The sequence below is a fragment of the Bubalus kerabau genome, chromosome X, assembly GCF_029407905.1.
Source record: "Bubalus kerabau isolate K-KA32 ecotype Philippines breed swamp buffalo chromosome X, PCC_UOA_SB_1v2, whole genome shotgun sequence".
Lineage (NCBI taxonomy): Eukaryota > Metazoa > Chordata > Mammalia > Artiodactyla > Bovidae > Bubalus > Bubalus kerabau.
The window spans coordinates 122,539,154-122,556,237 of NC_073647.1; the positions used below are offsets into that span (position 1 = coordinate 122,539,154).

At 40.6% G+C, this 17,084-nt stretch overlaps 2 protein-coding genes and 1 pseudogene across 2 annotated transcripts in view; 2 read left to right on the plus strand and 1 right to left on the minus strand.

Moving 5' to 3' along the window:
- The window catches only part of LANCL3 (LanC like family member 3), a 114,421-nt gene that overhangs the window by 83,956 nt on the left and 13,381 nt on the right, over window positions 1–17,084 (minus strand). The gene's annotated exons all lie outside the window — the stretch shown is intronic.
- PRRG1 (proline rich and Gla domain 1) overlaps window positions 1–17,084 on the plus strand; it is a 466,522-nt gene that overhangs the window by 78,109 nt on the left and 371,329 nt on the right. The window lies entirely within an intron of this gene.
- LOC129640138 (40S ribosomal protein S27-like) lies at window positions 4,387–4,778 on the plus strand (annotated as a pseudogene).

Genomic DNA, 17,084 nt, shown 5'->3' on the forward strand with positions numbered 1-17,084 from the left:
AGTTTGTGCCTTCAAAACCCAATCTGTATACTTATCTCACTGGGGGGAAATGGAGTTTGGACGTTGAAAGGCTGACCTTTGCTTCTTCCCTCTGCCAAACCCATCCCCTACCTGCAGCAGACACTCACTCTCTTTCCTAGTACTGAATATTGGATTCTGCAGGGGGAAAAAAAAGAGCAAAGTTGAATAATAGAGGCAGGGAAATTTAGTTAGTTGCCTACCCAATATCCATTTCTCCCTTCAGAACCCCAGCAGTTTTCAAGGTGGCCTAGATAAAGGCAAGCTTTCCTAGTCTCCCGTGTGTGGCCATACAACACTCCTGGTCAACAGATACAAGGAGAAATTTGGAAATGTCTTGGACAGCTTTTGCTTCCCTGATCAGTGGAGACATACTCAGCACAGCCTTTTCTCTGCTTCCTATCTTGAATGTAAACATGGTATCTGGACCTTTCCCACGGATTCTGTAACCATGACCTGGGAAAGTCCCTGACATCACCAACTCATTGTACCAATACCAGCAGCCATCCGATGGCAGACCTCTCTATATGTTAGAATACAGTGTATTAAAAAGCACAGACATCACTTTGCCAACAAAGGTCTGTATAGTCAAATCTACGGTTTTTCTAGTCATGTACAGATGTGAAAGTTGGACCATAAAGACGGCTGAGCACTGAAGAAATGATGCTTTCAAACTGTGGTGTTGGAGAAGACTCCTGAGAGTCCCTTGGACTGCAAGGAGATCCAATTAGTCAATCCTAAAGAAAATCAACCCTGAATATTCATTGGAATGACTGATGCTGAAGCCTTCAGCATCAGTCCTTTGGCTGCCTGATGTGAAGAGCTGACTCACTGGAAAAGACCCTGATGCTGGGAAAGATTGAAGGCAGGAAGAGAAGCGGGTGACAGAGGATGCGATGGCTGGACGCCATCACCGACTCAATGGACATGTGTTTGAGCAAACGCTGGGAGACGGCGAAGGTCAGGGAAGACTGGCATGCTGCAGTCTACGGCATCACAAAGAGTTGGACATGACTGAACGACAGAACAACAACAACAACAATCTGTTGAAACCACCATAGTCAGGTTTTCAATCAGCTACAGCTAACAGCACTGGTAACAGATATATTAAGCCAGGAAAGGAATCCAGCTTCCACCCTCAGATCTGAGCAGATTTCATTGTTTAAAATAATCCCTGTTAGGTTACAGTAATTTGTCTGTTCCTTGGGAATAGAACCATTTGAGTGATGGCTCCATACAGGCTCTAACAGTATCTTTCATCACTCCTGTTTCACCCAAGACCAAAGCCAGCAATGAAACCATTTTATTAAAGCTGTACTTGGCGTCATGCACCAGTGATCACTGATCACAAGCTGAAGTTCACAAAGGAAAGCTATGGTCTTCCGAGAACATCATTAAATGGCATAGCACAGAGCTTGCATCATAAGTCTCTCCTTGGAATTTGGGGTTTGCCTCTCTCATACAATCCTATGCGGCTTCCCTGGTGGCTCAGTGGTAAAGAATCTGCCTGAAATGCAGGAGACCTGAGTTTGATCCCTGGGTAGGGAAGATCCCCTGGAGATGGGAATGGCAACCCACTCTACTACTCTTGCCTGGGAAATCCCATGGACAGAAGAGCTTGGTGGGCTACAGTCCATGGGGTTGCCACAAAAGAGTTGGACACACCTTAGCAACCAAACAACAACACGGTGTTATGGAATTACCTTTAATCGGACATTCACGACAACTCTTCCCCCAACAGCAATTTTTTTTGGCAGCGCTGTGAGGATTGCAGGATCTTAGTTCCTTGACCACAGATAAAATCTGTGCTCCTAACCACTGGAAAATCAAGGAATTCCCCCAACAGCATTTTCTTTTTTTTTTTTTTTAATTTTATTTTATTTTTAAACTTTACATAACTGTATTAGTTTTGCCAAATATCAAAATGAATCCGCCACAGGTATACATGTGTTCCCCATCCTGAACCCTCCTCCCTCCTCCCTCCCCATTCCATCCCTCTGGGTCGTCCCAGTGCACCAGCCCCAAGCATCCAGTATCGTGCATCGAACCTGGACTGGCAACTCATTTCATACATGATATTTTACATGTTTCAATGCCATTCTCCCAAATCTTCCCACCCTCTCCCTCTCTCAGAGTCCATAAGACTGTTCCATACATCAGTGTCTCTTTTGCTGTACAGTATACTAACGCATATATATGGAATTTAGAAAGATGGTAACAATAACCCTGTGTACCAACAGCATTTTCTGATGAAAATGAAGTTGACCTAACAACCAAGGTAAAAAGTTCTTAAAGGACACAGACATAAAAGCAATAGTTGCCAATATGAATCTTGTCCACAGAGTAAGCAGAAATGTTTTTACTAAAAGAACGTCAAGAAGAGGGCAACGTGTTTAGGTGACCAGACTGAGCTTCTGGGTGAAGAGCTATACCAGTACCGGACTTGCTGCTGCTGCTGCTAAGTCGCTTCAGTCATGTCAGACTCTGTGCAGCCCACCAGGCTCCCCCATCCCTGGTATTCTCTAGGCAAGAACACTGGAGTGGGTTGCCATTACCTTCTCCAATGCATGAAAGTGAAGAGTGAAAGTGAAGTCACTCAGTCGTGTCTGACTCTTAGTGACCCCATGGACTGGAGCCTACCAGGCTCCTCTGTCCATGGGATTTTCCAGGCAAGAGTACTGGAGTGGGTTGCCATTGCCTTCTCCTACCGGACTTGCTAGGGTATAAGAAAGGATGCTCTATGCAAGCAGGTGGTTCAAAAGTGTTGAGCAAAGGACCACTCAGTGGAACACTGGCACCACCTACAATTTCTAAGAAATGCAGAATCTTAGGTCTCATCCCACATATTATTTTTGGCCGTGCTGGGTCTTCGCTGCTGCATGCAGGCTTTCTCTAGTGGCAGCGAGTGTGGGCTTCTCTTGTTGTGGATCATGGGCTCAGTGGGATCTTCCTCGACCAGGGATTGAACCACGTCCCCTGCACTGGCAGGTGGATTCTTAACTGCAGGACCACCAGGGAAAGCCCCAGATCTTCAATAGGTTCTCCAGGTGATTCAGGTACATTACAACTTGAGAAGCACTGGTTTTGACAATTTTCCTAACATGTTAGAACACCTGAAGTCAGGAGATGTTACTTATTCCCATTCCAGTGAATGGCAGGCATTGCTCAGTATTTAGAAGGCCATAAATGTTGCCTGTGGACCTTGCAAGGATTTACAGTATTTGCCACAGCAGCAAGAAGGAAATTTACTCTGTCCGTGGCACCAATGATTAATATATTTGACTCGCCTAAAGATATTAATTTCCCCCAAAGGGTCATTTATCAAGGTCTCTGAGGTTAATATATATTCTTCAAGATGACAGTGATAACGAGAGTTGTTGCTGTGACTACACAATGGATATACGATAGCGATTTTTCATAAAGATGCTTCCCTCTGTCACCTCAACAAGGCAACACAAATAACTCAGAAGTCTGGTGTGCGGTCTGGTTTATACCACTGGAAATGGTTATTCTGGGCATTGGTGCTATTTGATCAGACCCAAGAATGCTGTCAATGGATTGTCAATGGTATTATCCAAAAAACTGGGAGCTTATTTATACCTAATCATAGCACCAATTCACTTAAAAAAGAAAATGTCCATTTGCTCTTGTAAGGAGAGGGTGAATATCAAACATGATTACATATATCAGTATCTTGCCATCTACACTGAATGTGACAGCCCTGAAAGCCAGTGATGTTCTGAACAGTGCACCATGGAATGGAGATTAAACAAATGAAGTTTAGAGAAGTTATAAAGAATTCATTTAAAACAAAAGTGTAATTCCCTCCCACACTGAATATCAATGAGATACTGCAGAAATAACAGAATACGACATACAAAGTGAAATCATGAAAGATATTGTGAACTAAGAGTGACCAAAATGTAAACTATGGACTTTGGGTGATTATGATGTGGCAATGTTGTTTCATCAGTTGTAACAAATGCACCATTCAAGTGAGGAATGTTGATAATGGTTGAGGCTATACATGTGAGGGCAGGGAGTCTGTGCAGAAATCTGTATTTTCCTCTCAATTTTCCAGTGAAACTAAAACTTCTCTAAACAAATACAATCTTCAAAAAAAAAAAAATGGGACTTCCCTGGAAAACTAGCAGTTAAGAATTCACCTTTCAATGCAGTGGGTGCAGGTTTGATTCCTGATGGGGAAGCTAAGATCCCACATACCTTAGGGCCCAACATAAAAGAGCAGAAGCAATACTGTAACTAATTCAATAAAGGCTTCAAAACTGGTCCCCATCAAAAAAAAAAAAAAAAAAAGAAAAGAAATGAAAAAAAGCTTTCCAGCAATGACAACCTCCCCATGAGAACATGCCTCTCCCAAAGGATCTCCTGTATCCCTCTCCAAAAGACAACAGGAAACATAAGAAGAGCCTGTTGCAGAGCCCCAATTCCTGTTTCATGGATGTGAAATGCCCAGGATGCTATAACATCACCACCATCTTTAGCCATGCACAAACAGCAGTTTTGTGTGTTGGCTGCTCTGCTGTCCTCTGCCAGCCTACAGGAGGAAAAGCAAGGCTACAAAGGATACTCCTTCAGACAGAAGCAGCACTAAAAGTACTCTGTATCAAGAAGAATGGGGAACTATCCCAATAAACACGTTTTGGATACAAAAACAAAACAAAACAAAAAAAAGAGAGAGAGAGACAAATCTTAAAAGTGATCACTGGAAGCAGGAACTTTCCAAAAGACCATCAGGATTTTTCATTCTACAGACCAAGCTGGAAATCCCTGGTGACAAGTTTTCTGCTTCCAGCAATATGGTGGTCTAGAGCAATGGTTCTGGAATTGTGGTCCCTAGAATGGCAGCATCAGCATCATCTGGGAACTTTTTAGAAGTGCAAATTCTCTCACTCTACCCCAGACCCACGTAAAGCACAATGACCCATGTTTTAATAAGGTTTCCAAGGTGATTCCGCTGGAAGCTAAATTTCAGTTCAGTTCAATCACTTAGTCATGTCCAACTCTGCAATCCCATAGACTGCAGCACCCCAGGCCTCCCTGTCCATCACCAACTCTCGGAGTTTATTCAAACTCATCTCCATTGAGTCGGTGATGCCATCCAACCATCTCATCCTCTGTTGTCCCCTTCTCCTCCCACCTTCAAACTTTCCTAGCCAGCAGGGTCTTTTCAAATGAGTCAGCTCTTCGCATCAGGTGGCCAAAGTATTGGAGTTTCAGCTTCAACATCAGTCCTTCCAATGAATATTCGGGACTGATTTCCTTTAGGATGGACTGGTTGGATCTCTTTGCAGTCCAGGGAACTCTCAAAAGTCTTCTCCAATACCACAGTTCAAAATCATCAATTCTTTGGCACTCAGCTTTCTTTATAGTCCAAGTCTCACATCCACACATGACTACTGGAAAAACCATAGCCTTGACTAGATGGACCTCTGTTGACAAAGTAATGTCTCTGCTTTTCAATATTCTGTCTACGTTGGTCATAACTTTCCTTTCAAGGAGTAAGTATCTTTAATTTCTGCAGTCACCATCCACAGTGATTTTGGAGCCCCCAAAAATAAAGTCTCTTATGGTTTCCATTGTTTCCCCATCTATTTGCCATGATGTGACGGGACCAGATGCCATGATCTTAGTTTTCTGAATATGAAGCTTTAAGCCAAATTTTTCACTCTCCTCTTTCACTTTCATCAAGAGGCTCTTTAGTTCTTCGCTTTCTGCCATTAGGGTGGTGTCATCTGCATATCTGAGGTAATTGAGATTTCTCCTGGCAATCTTGATTCCAGCTTGTGCTTCTTCCAGCCCAGTGTTTCTCATGATGCACTCTGCATATAAGTTAAATAAGCAGGGTGACAATATACAGCCTTGATGTACTCCTTTTCCTATTTGGAACCAGTCTGTTGTTCCATGTCCAGTTCTAACTGTTGCCTCCTGACCTGCACACAGATTACTCAAGAGCCAGGTCAGGTGGTCTGGCATTAACATCTCTTGAAGAATTTTCCAGTTTGTGGTGATCCACACAGTCAAAGGCTTTGGCATAGTCAATAAAGCAGAAACAGATGTTTTTATGGAATTCTCTTGCTTTTTCAATAATCTAATAGATGTTGCCAATTTGATCTCTGGTTCCTCTGCCTTTTCTAAAACCAGCTTGATCATCTGGAAGTTCATGGTTCACATACTGTTGAAGCCTGGCTTGGAGAATTTTGAGGATTACTTTACTAGCGTGTGAGATGAGCGCAATTATGCGGTAGTTTGAGCATTCTTTGGCATTGCCTTTCTTTGCAATTGGAATGATAACTGACCTTTTCCAGTCCTGTGGCCACTGCTAAGTTTTCCAAATTTGCTGGCATATTGAGTGCAGCACTTTCACAGCATCATCTTTTAGGATTTGAAATAGCTCAACTGGAACCCTATCACCTCCACTAGCTTTGTTTGTAGTGATGATTCCTAAGGCCCACTTGACTTCATATTCCAGGATGTCTGGCTCTAGGTGAGTGATCATACCATCATGATTATCTGGGTTGTGAAGATCTTTTTTGTATTGGTCTCCTGTGTATTTTTGCCACTTCTTCTTAATGTCTTCTGCTTCTGTTAGGTCCATACCACTTCTGTCCTTTATTGAGCCCATCTTTGCATGAAATATCCCCTTGGTATCTCTGATTTTCTTGAAGAGATCTCTAGTCTTTCCCATTCTATTATTTTCCTCTATTTCTTTGCATTGATCACTGAGGAAGGCTTTCTTATCTCTCCTTGCTATTCTGTGGAACTCTGCATTCAAATGGGTATATATTTCCTTTTCTCCTTTGCTTTTTGGTTTTCTTCTTTTCATAGCTATTTGTCAGGCCTCCTCAGACAGCCATTTTGCTTTTTTGCATTTCTTTTCCATGGGGATGATCTTGATCCCTGTCTCCTGTACAATGTCATGAACCTCCCTCCATAGTTCATCAGGCACTCTGTCTATCAGATCTAATCCCTTGAATCTATTTGTCACTTCCACTGTATAATCGTAAGGGATTTGATTTAGGTCATACCTGAATGGTCTGGTGGTTTCCCCTACTTTCTTCAATTTAAGTCTGAATTTGGCAATAAGGAGTTCATGATCTGAGCCACAGTCAGCTCCTGGTCTTGTTTTTGCTGACTGTATACCACTTTTCCATCTTTGGTTGCAAAGAATATAATCAGTCTGATTTCAGCACTGACCATCTGGTGATGTCCATGTGTAGAGTCCTCTCTTGTGTTGTTGGAAGAGGGTGTTTGCTATGACCAGTGCATTCTCTGCAAAGCTCTATTAGCCTTTGCCCTGCTTCATTCTGTACTCCAAGGCCAAATTTGCCTGTTACTCCAGGTGTTTCTTGACCTCCTACTTTTGCATTCCAGTCCCCTGTAATGAAAAGGACATCTTTTTTGGGTGTTAGTTCTAAAAGGTCTTGTAGGTCTTCACAGAACCGTTCAGCTTCTTCAGCATTACTGGTTGGGGTATAGACTTGGATTATCGTGATATTGAATGGTTTGTAGAACACAGCTTGCCTGATGAAAAAAAAATGCCTCAAGCTTGAAAGCTAAATGTCAAAAGCCATTTACATAGTAGTTTTAGTTAGAATCTCTAATAAGTTACCTGCACCAAGAACTGGGGGCTTTCCTCTGACTGCTAAAAAAACTGATAGGGAGTTGTTTATATGTTGGTCAATATTCAATAGTATGAGTCAGAAACAGCTGTCCCATACTGTGTACCACCTAATTAAAAGCTCATGCTATCTAAAATGAAAAGAAATATTAAATCATTGTATGCTGTAAACAAATACTGAGGGTACATCTTCCTTCTAATTTCTGATTTAATTATCTCTTCAGGTATCTGTTTATTCACCCTAGGAAGGACGTGATGAGGTACTCATTTCTTAGCTGTAGTAAAAGCATACTTACTGTAAACTGGCTTTGATTCTTCTATTCCTCTACATATTTTTATTCATAAATATTTACTTTAACAGTTGTTTGAGGAATGGTATTTTAATATGTAATTAAAGGAGCGGTTTTCTACATTAAGTTCTTATTTGTAGGACAGCGTAATTCCTTCCAAACAAAAAAGGAATTCTTAACAACTGATTATCTATATCTGTCAGTGTTCAATTTATCAAAAGTGAATATAAGTTTTCAACAGATGGAGATAAAGATTGAGAAACATAAACAAGACTTTATCAGCTGCATGAATATAAAAGTAACAGATTATTTTAAAAACAAAAATCATTTCAGATGTCTGAAACTATACAAGTCCAAACATAGAGTTTCCTTTAGGGTCTCTTAAACGTTAACAATGAGAGAGCTCTGTGTGTCAGCACAGAAATGCACAAGCAGATCATTTTGACCTGTCATCAGCTGGGCACATTTTTCACTTTGTAATGTAAAAGTGGTAGAATTTTACCATCCACTGGCTGTCATGAGGCTGACGGTGTATGAAAATGTGACAGAATTCATGACCAACCAAGTAACCTGTCGACCAAATATTTCATCCCAAGATCCTAAGTAGCTCTGCTGTCAGACCCAGAAAAGCTAAAACACATTTTGATAGGAGCTCCTTTTAAAACGTGGGCTGTCCCTTCTTGAGACTCCAATAAAGGGGATTATTTAGTTTTGTGAAATTAAAAACAGTTCATGTGCATCCCTTCCTCTCTTCTGTGAATATGTATTAGGAATCTTCTGTTTGCCAGGTCTGCCTATTATTCAGATCAGTATTAGTGAAAAGGGAGTGGAGATGAAGAGCTTAGAGCTGCTGCAGTCTTGCTGCAAGCAAGGCTCTCTGGGAAATGTGTAGGATGGAAACAAACATGAAATGTGCAGTGAACAGTACACCCAAAAGGGCAGCCAGAAGTGCTGAGGAAAGGGATCCGTTGAGAAAAAAGGCTTGTGAGAAAAGTAACAAAAGAAACTCAGGGAACAAAGGTGGTATTAGGCACTTCCTGCTAAGGATCCTTCTCACAGTTGGCCATCCACTTCCATCCTCACACTTAATTGTCCATGCTTGTCTCCAATTCTCTCTTCTATCATATTCTATTTGGGAACTTGTCAACTGTGTCTGAATGCCTTCCAGACACTTCCTCTCTTTGAGTTTTCAGGCTACTAAGTGGCATCTTGGGTGGGAGTCAGCAATGGATTCGGTCCTGAAACTCCAGAATGGATATGCAGACACTCTACCCACTGCCTCGAGGGTTCTCTCAATGGACAGAAACAACTATTTGCCACTCATCAGTTAACATTTATTGGTATATTTAGGGAATGGGGAGTTTCATTTAACATGAAGGGTACCACCCTTGTACAGCCAAGAGATCAAAGCCCGTCAATCCTAAAGGATTGAACATTCATTGGAAGGACTGATGCTGAAGCTGAAGCTCCAACACTTTGGCCATAAAAAAAAAATTTGCCTGCAATGCAGGAGACCCAGGTTCAATCCCTCAGTTGGGAAGATGCCCTGGAGAAGGAAATGGCAACCCATTTCAGAGTTCTTGCCTGAGGAATTTCAAGGACAGAGGAGCCTGGCAGGCTACAATCCATGGGATCGCAAAGAGTCAGACATGACTGAGCACCTAATACTTCACTTTTCACTTTCACCTGATGCAAAGAGCTGACTCACTGAAAAGACCCTAATGCTGTGAAAGATTGAGGGCAGGAGGAGAAAGCGGCAAAAAAGAATGAGCTGGTTGGATGGCATCACTGACTCTATGGACATGAGTTTGAGCAAACTCCAGGAGATGGTGAAGGACAGGGAAGCCTGGTGTGCCACAGTCCATGGGGTTGCAGAGTCAGACACAACTGAGCAACTGAACAACAAAGGGTACCACTAGCCCAAGGCAGCAGAAAGAGCACAAATTTGCAGAAGAACCTGAATTCTAGACAAGATTCAATCCCTTATCAACTGGGGATCATAAATCCCACAGGTAAGTCTTGGTTTCTCTCTCTTGTCTTAGAATCTTAACTGGCTGGTTCCCACCAAAAGTATCCTGCTTGGGCAATAAATGTTATCATTATCCTACTTCTCAACCCTACATTCTTGGGGAAGTTACTCAACCTCTCTGCAATGTTTTCTATTTTCTGTTCTGAAAATGTAGTAGTAATAATATCTAACTTGAAGAGAGATTGTGAGAATTAAATGAGACAGTTTATGTAACAAGTAGTTAGTTGACTTAATGTTCTATATAATTATTAGTTACCACTGGTTGCAATGACTTGGAAGCATTATAGAATCTTGGAGCATCTTAGAGCCACTGCCATGAAAAAAAACAACAAGTATATTCTTATTCTGCTTTATATATGTGATTCCACCAATCTTCACTGTATTCTAACCATCTATCTTTTTACTTGTAATTATTTTAACTGGAATCTCCCCTCCTTTCTGGGTAGAAGTTTAATAAATATAGCTCTGATATTCATTATTTTACTCAATATTTTTAAAGGCACAACTATTTAAATTACACCATATGAAGATTTTAAATGACACAGCTATTCGGCCAAACTAATGTCATTAAATCCTAATTTAGTATTACTTATTAGAATATAAGGAATGTATCAAGCCACACTTTTGATGAGGAAATATGCTGACAAAATTTATCTATAAATGACATTATTTCTATCATTAGGTAATATTCCATAGATGTTCTCTAAGAACATTTGTTAATCACTAAGCAGGAATAAGACTATGAAGAACAGAATATGGTGAAATCACAGCTAAAAAGCACAGGTGAGATTAAGAAAAATAGCTCTTATGTTCTTGGTATTTATATTTCTCAAAGAAATATTAGGTTGGTCAAAAAGTTTGTTCAGACATTTCCGTAACACATTATGGGAAAACCCAAATGAGCTTTCTGGTCAACCCAATACACGTATATAACTTAAAAAGTGGAGTTCCGTAAGATAACATCAAGCTCCTGTCCCACTCCTCCTCATCCACAGCAAAAGCTGAAAATATTTTTTTGCCTTTTTTTTAAGCTATTCATCTTAATATTAGATGACACACTTATACAGCTATTTCTTGACTTTTCCATTAAAGGTGTTATCTATTCATCTAACATGGAAGATGAAGACTTAGCTCTCTTATAATCTCTCCACACATACGTTTCCTTTCCCAAACACCCAAGATAATTGTATCTTTTTTTTTTTTTACCAAAACAGTATCAGGTTAAATCAATATTCATTAAGCAAAACCATGTTCAATGATTAGTATTTCCTTTCTCCCTCTACTTCCCCCTGCAAGATAACTTCCTTTTCTTTCTATATTGTTTGGTTTTCTATTTTGTCTATACCAAATTCACACCTTAACTTTCCGACAAACTTGCATAACTCCTCTAGGTACAGCCAAGCATATCAGGTAATTCACCCATTCTATTTTATTCTTTTTCTCTTAGCATCATCCTGGCTGTAGCTCTGCTTCAGTACTTAGGCTTCCTTCAAGACTTGATACCCAGCTTCACTCTGGGCTGTCCTTTACCATCACTCTCGAAGTTTTCTGATCTCATCTGCACTGGAGCTCCAGGTTTTGAAATCTCATACTTCCCTATTTCTTGGTTCATTCCACCAACACCATGGACCTCCCTCAAAAATGTTTTACCAGCTCCTGCAGTGTTCCAGACAGTGGATGCTTCATTTGGAACGTCTGGTCTGTAAGTTCTTTAAATACATTCTGTGAAGCAAAATTACTTATGCCTTACACTTTTGAAAGAAAAAAAAATGTGTGGGTTTTTTTTTTTTTGAGAACTTGCAAAGATTTTTTTCTACTGTCACAGTTGATTGATAATTTTAGCTGCTACAGAATTCTAGTTGATAATTTTCTCTGTGAACTTAGGAGGCCTTGCTCCACTGTTGGGTAGCTTAAGTTGCTACTGAAAGTCCAGTGCAAATCCTTTTAAGGAAGCAGTTTTATTTTTCTTCTTAGAAGCCTTTAGAATCTTTTCTTTATTCTTTTTCTATCCAACATTGCTGGGGAGGGGGTCCTTAAATCTAGAAAGTTCTGTTTTTCACATTTGCCCCACATTTCCAGAAGCCTGGAAGTACCAGGAAGATTACACATCCATCTAGTAGTGAAATGCTGGTGGGAGTGCTTGACTCAAGTCAGGACAAACTATGAGATGCTATCTCCCCTCTGGGGTTCTTTAAAGAATGAGATGGAAGCTGTAACTCAGCCTAAAAATCACACCTTTGCTTGGCTTCCCACTCTTCACTGTTTGCCCTACTCCTATACTGGTTTCTCTGAGAGTCCTTCCTGAATGAAGTATATCCACACCTCACTGGAGAGCCTAGCCTAAGAGTATCACCGAGTTGCTCAGGTCTGTGAAAGGACCTATCAAAGTTGCAACTGACAAAGTTGAGCTGAGACTAACTGGCTTCTGGAACTTCAGAATCCATGCAGAGCACTCTCCTGTACCACCATTTTTATTACTCTTAAGTTAAACTTCAAAAACACCTTGAAGTTCAGAGAGTCAAGTTCAAACTATCATTCCAGGTGTCTTGGGGTACAACTCGCTCTCCTCTTGGCCATGAATACCTCAGTAGAAAAACATGCAGAAGTCTTATCTGACTTAAATCTCCAGAAGCAGCTCTGTAATCAGGAAGATGTGGGTTCAACTACTTGCCCAGCCATGTATGCCAGGCAAGTTCCTGAACCTAAGTCCCAGTATTCTCCCCTGAAATGGATTTAATATGTTCATCACAGTACCTGTCATAGAGTCAGTCCTATCTTTCGAGTTATTTTCTGGTGGTGGTGGTGGTAAGTTTGTGGTACTACCACTGTACAGCCTTCACTCAGTTCCCACATTTCAGAGATGTCTGGCCAAGGTTAAGGGTATAGTATAAGGCAGTGGTTCTAAAAATGTAGTCTCCAGACAAGCAGCAGCATCAGTGGAAACTTGTTCACAGTGCAAAGTCTCAGGTCTGACTCCAGATCCATTGAATCAGAAACTCTGGGGCTGGAACAAGTCCTCCAAGGGATTCTCATAAACTTTCAAGTGTGAGAAACACTGACCTATGGCCACAGATCTGGGAAAGATACTATGGACCCCCATGGAGACAAAGGCCACAGACCTAGAGACAGCTGTTGGGGTATTGGAGATTTTAGGCAGAACTAATGGCTATACTTTATTTTCTTGGGTTCCAAAATCACTGCAGATGTTGACTGCAGCCATGAAATTAAAAGACGCTTGCTCCTTGCAAGAAAAGTTATGACCAATCTAGACCACGTATTAAAAAGCAGAGACATTACTTTGCTGACAAAGGTCCATCTAGTCAAAGCTATGGTTTTTCCAGTAGTCATGTATGAATGTGAGTTAGACTATAAAGAAAGCTGAGTGCCGAAGAATTGGTGCTTTTGAACTGTGGTGTTGGAGAAGACTCTTGAGAGTCCCCTGGGCTGCAAGGAGATCAAATTAGTCAATTCTAAAGGAAATCAGTCCTGAATATTCATTGGAAGGACCGATGCTGAAGCTGAAACTCCAATACTTTGGGCCCCTGATGCGATGAACTGACTCATTGGAAAAGACTCTGATGTTGGGAAAGATTGAAGGCAGAAGAAGGGGACGACAGAGGATAAGATGGTTGGATGCCATCACCAAATCAATGGACATGAGTCTGAGCAAGTTCCGGGAGTCAGTGATGGACAGGGAAGCCTGGCATGCTGCAGTCCATGGGGTTGCAAAGAGTCAGACATGACTGAGCGACTGAAATGACTGAATGGATATACACAACAACTCAGTTATTAGGGATAAGAAGAAACCATAATGATGCCTTTACTATTAGAGTATGTGTTCAGTTACTCAGTCATACCTGACTCTTTGTGACCCCATGGACTGTAGCCTGTCAGGCTCCTCTGTTCATGGGGTTGTCCAGGCAAGAATACTGGAGTGGGTTGCCATTTGCTACTCCATTACTATTAGAGTAGTGTAGTTGTAAATGTCAAGATCATGTCATAAATGAGTATGAATAGGAGCTAAAGAGTAGATTTAAGTTTGTAAAACTGACAGTGAGTCTATACGTATGACACAGCCTTGAAATGCAAATAGAAAAGTTCACTAATGCAAGAAAAAACATAATTTCTGGGCCCAGAAGCTGAAGAAACACTTGGAAGAATCCTTAATTGTATTAATCCTTTGCTGAGACAAGCTACTGACTGTACATGATCTGGAACATTTGCTGAGGAAAACTCATTTGAAACTGTCACTTCACCAGAGAGGCAACTACTGAAATTTGCCTGAAATTCTGAATTAGTGCCATACAAGCAAATGATCTTTAGAAGCACAGATGAGGATTTAAGAGCAGGAAAGAGCTCCTTGAATCTCCCCCTCAGATTCTGGGGGGAAGAGAGCAAAAAAACAAACATCCCAATATCACCTGCATAGCAAATCTCTGCTGATAAAGCCAATTAGGTGATTTACTCTGAGAAGCACAAATCAGACACAGGAAAACAAATTCCTAGATTAAGTCTTCAAAGAGCTTGAACTTAGCAAAAAGAGAAAAGAACACCCTCTTCCTGGAGGAACCAAAGTGCAGAGGGCAACTTGAACAGGTTCGGGTTCCAGGGGTGATGACCAGCCACTCAATTTACTTTGACACATAATTTCTCTGAGAAGCTCAGCTTAATCTCCCATGTGGCAGAGAAAAGAATATTTCTGTCCAGCACTTTATGGCCTCTCTTTGAAGATCTCAAAGCTTTGCTGTTGTGATCAGGGGCATAGCAGCTCTGAATACCACCACAGGGAATATTACATGGGCTAAACTTCCCCCTAAAACACACCTGTATCATTTAGTCCACAGAGGATCTCACTTCACATTAATGACAATATTCAAAATACTAATAAAACAAGGACTGACTTACACAGAGTCTTTACTATGTGCCTAGCAGACCCCTCTACTAAGTGTGTTACACACACATTCTCAGTGGATCTTCCTACCACACCTAAGAAGGGGGTGCTCACCTTACCTTTTGCAGATGAGGAAATCAAACTTTAAAGATGATAAAGTAACTTGGCTAAGGTCAACCAGGATGGAGCCACGATTCAACACCAGGGCTATGGGACTCTGAAAGCCCTGTTCTTAACCATCATCTTTTAATGCCTTCATTGAGATGTTAAACTATTTCAACAGCTGCATTGGGTGATAGCTCATGCAATTCTCTTTGCCTCACAAGGAAAGAAGAAACATTTTAAATAGCAAAATTATGTTACTGAAACGTGCACGAGAACAATACTTCCTTTCTGGTGGATCACTGGAACTCTTCAGCCTTAGATAGTTGTAAAGTCTGTTAGGGATGTGGCTCCCTTCTAAAGTCATTGTAGGAGTGGAGATTCAGCTGGTCCCCACAGTGCTTGCTTTGGATTGGTGATGCTTTGGTTGCCATGGACACCAGATTTCAATACACCACTGAGCATAAGGAATCCATTCCATGCAAAGCAATGGAGCCAGCAGATGGGCACAGTAACAGCTAGCTGCACATAATGCTATGACCAATATTTGTTTTGCCACCTCTCATTTAGATGATGTTCTCAGCCATGAAGCTTTTATGACTGCCTCTCATCTGAGAACCAGCTTCTTTATGGCCCAGGTAGCAACACTCACACTTCAATGTGTCAAAGGCGTTCATTTGTTTGGGTTGTTGAATGGGTAAAGCTGTTCAGAAAAGGAAATATGACCTTACACAAAACACTTCTTTGTTCAGCTTGCTAAAAGAAAGAATGGATCAAATGACTTCTTGAAAATTCCATTTGTTCAAGTGGCTAGCACCCCAGGAATAATAAGGCTGTTAACTTGGTAAGTTTCCTTAGTAACTAAATCCATACAGAAAATAACTAGGAAAAGATAAGAGGTACTTCAATATATGTAAATAATGCATGAGAAAAACATGTTTTCCTTTGACTCAAACCAACATCCAAGGCACTGTACTTAATTAGTGAATGTAGGTCAGAGAGTAATCAGTAAAAGTGAATCTTGAAGAGAAACACTTATTTGGACATATCATGGACTGCTGGCCAGTTTACCAAGAGACCATCTCCACATGGGGATATTAAAGGATGCTCTTCCCCTGCTACACAGAGGAAATCTGTGCATTGTGTAGGAGCCAGTCAAGAGACAAACATCTTTCATTAACCAGTGAAAAGGAAATTAGCCAAATTAATAAGGAATTAATACAATCTGTCATTTTTACATTCAGAAGTCATAAATACAGCACAGTTCCATTAAAACCACCTTCTCATGGAACACTGGGAGGTCAGGTTACTGGCAAAACAAATAATTCAGAACATTTAAAAGAACTTTTATTATCCACATTTCCCCAATTTATTCAGTAATAAGAAAATTATGAACCATGCTCTCCAAATAATTACAAGTAATAAGTTTAGTTTTTAGTGGAATGTATATCAGTGGACTAATTAAAAGGGATAAGTTATCTCTAAGGAAATCAAGTTTATTCTGAGTGTTAAATCATTGTATCAGAAAAAAAAAAAAAAACACAAAATGTCTAAGCATCTTCCATTTAATTTAGAGTTGGGGCAACACTCCTTTAGGTCAGATTGGTAAATTTAACTGAATGATTCTAAAACAGGAGTGGTTCCATTCATGCCCTGAAAAATGATCAGAGCATCATGTTTTCAATCTGATGTGGGAATAATAAAGTGTCTCTTATTATTAAATCATTTAAAAATGCTGGAACATGGTCTATTTGGGCCTTTAAAGGAATTCTAAAAAAAACAAAACATCTTTGTATATAGAGTGTAAAATTACATTTATCAGAAAAAAAGGAAATCCACACATTCACTCATAGATGTTAACAGAGTTCTTAAACCTGCAAAAAGTCCTTCAGCAGCACCTATGAATTGGAGAGCTGATATTCTGGCATTTGTGGAAGAAGTCACTTTCAGTAAAAAGGCCAACTGATGAACATCATGAAGTGGCGGGCGGTGGGCGGGGGGCAGGGCAGGGATCAGTGAAATTTGTCGACAGGCAATCCCATAAAATTGACAAAAAATTAATGATTTCAAGGTTTTTACTCAAATCTGCTCAATGAACCAGCAGCAGCAGCA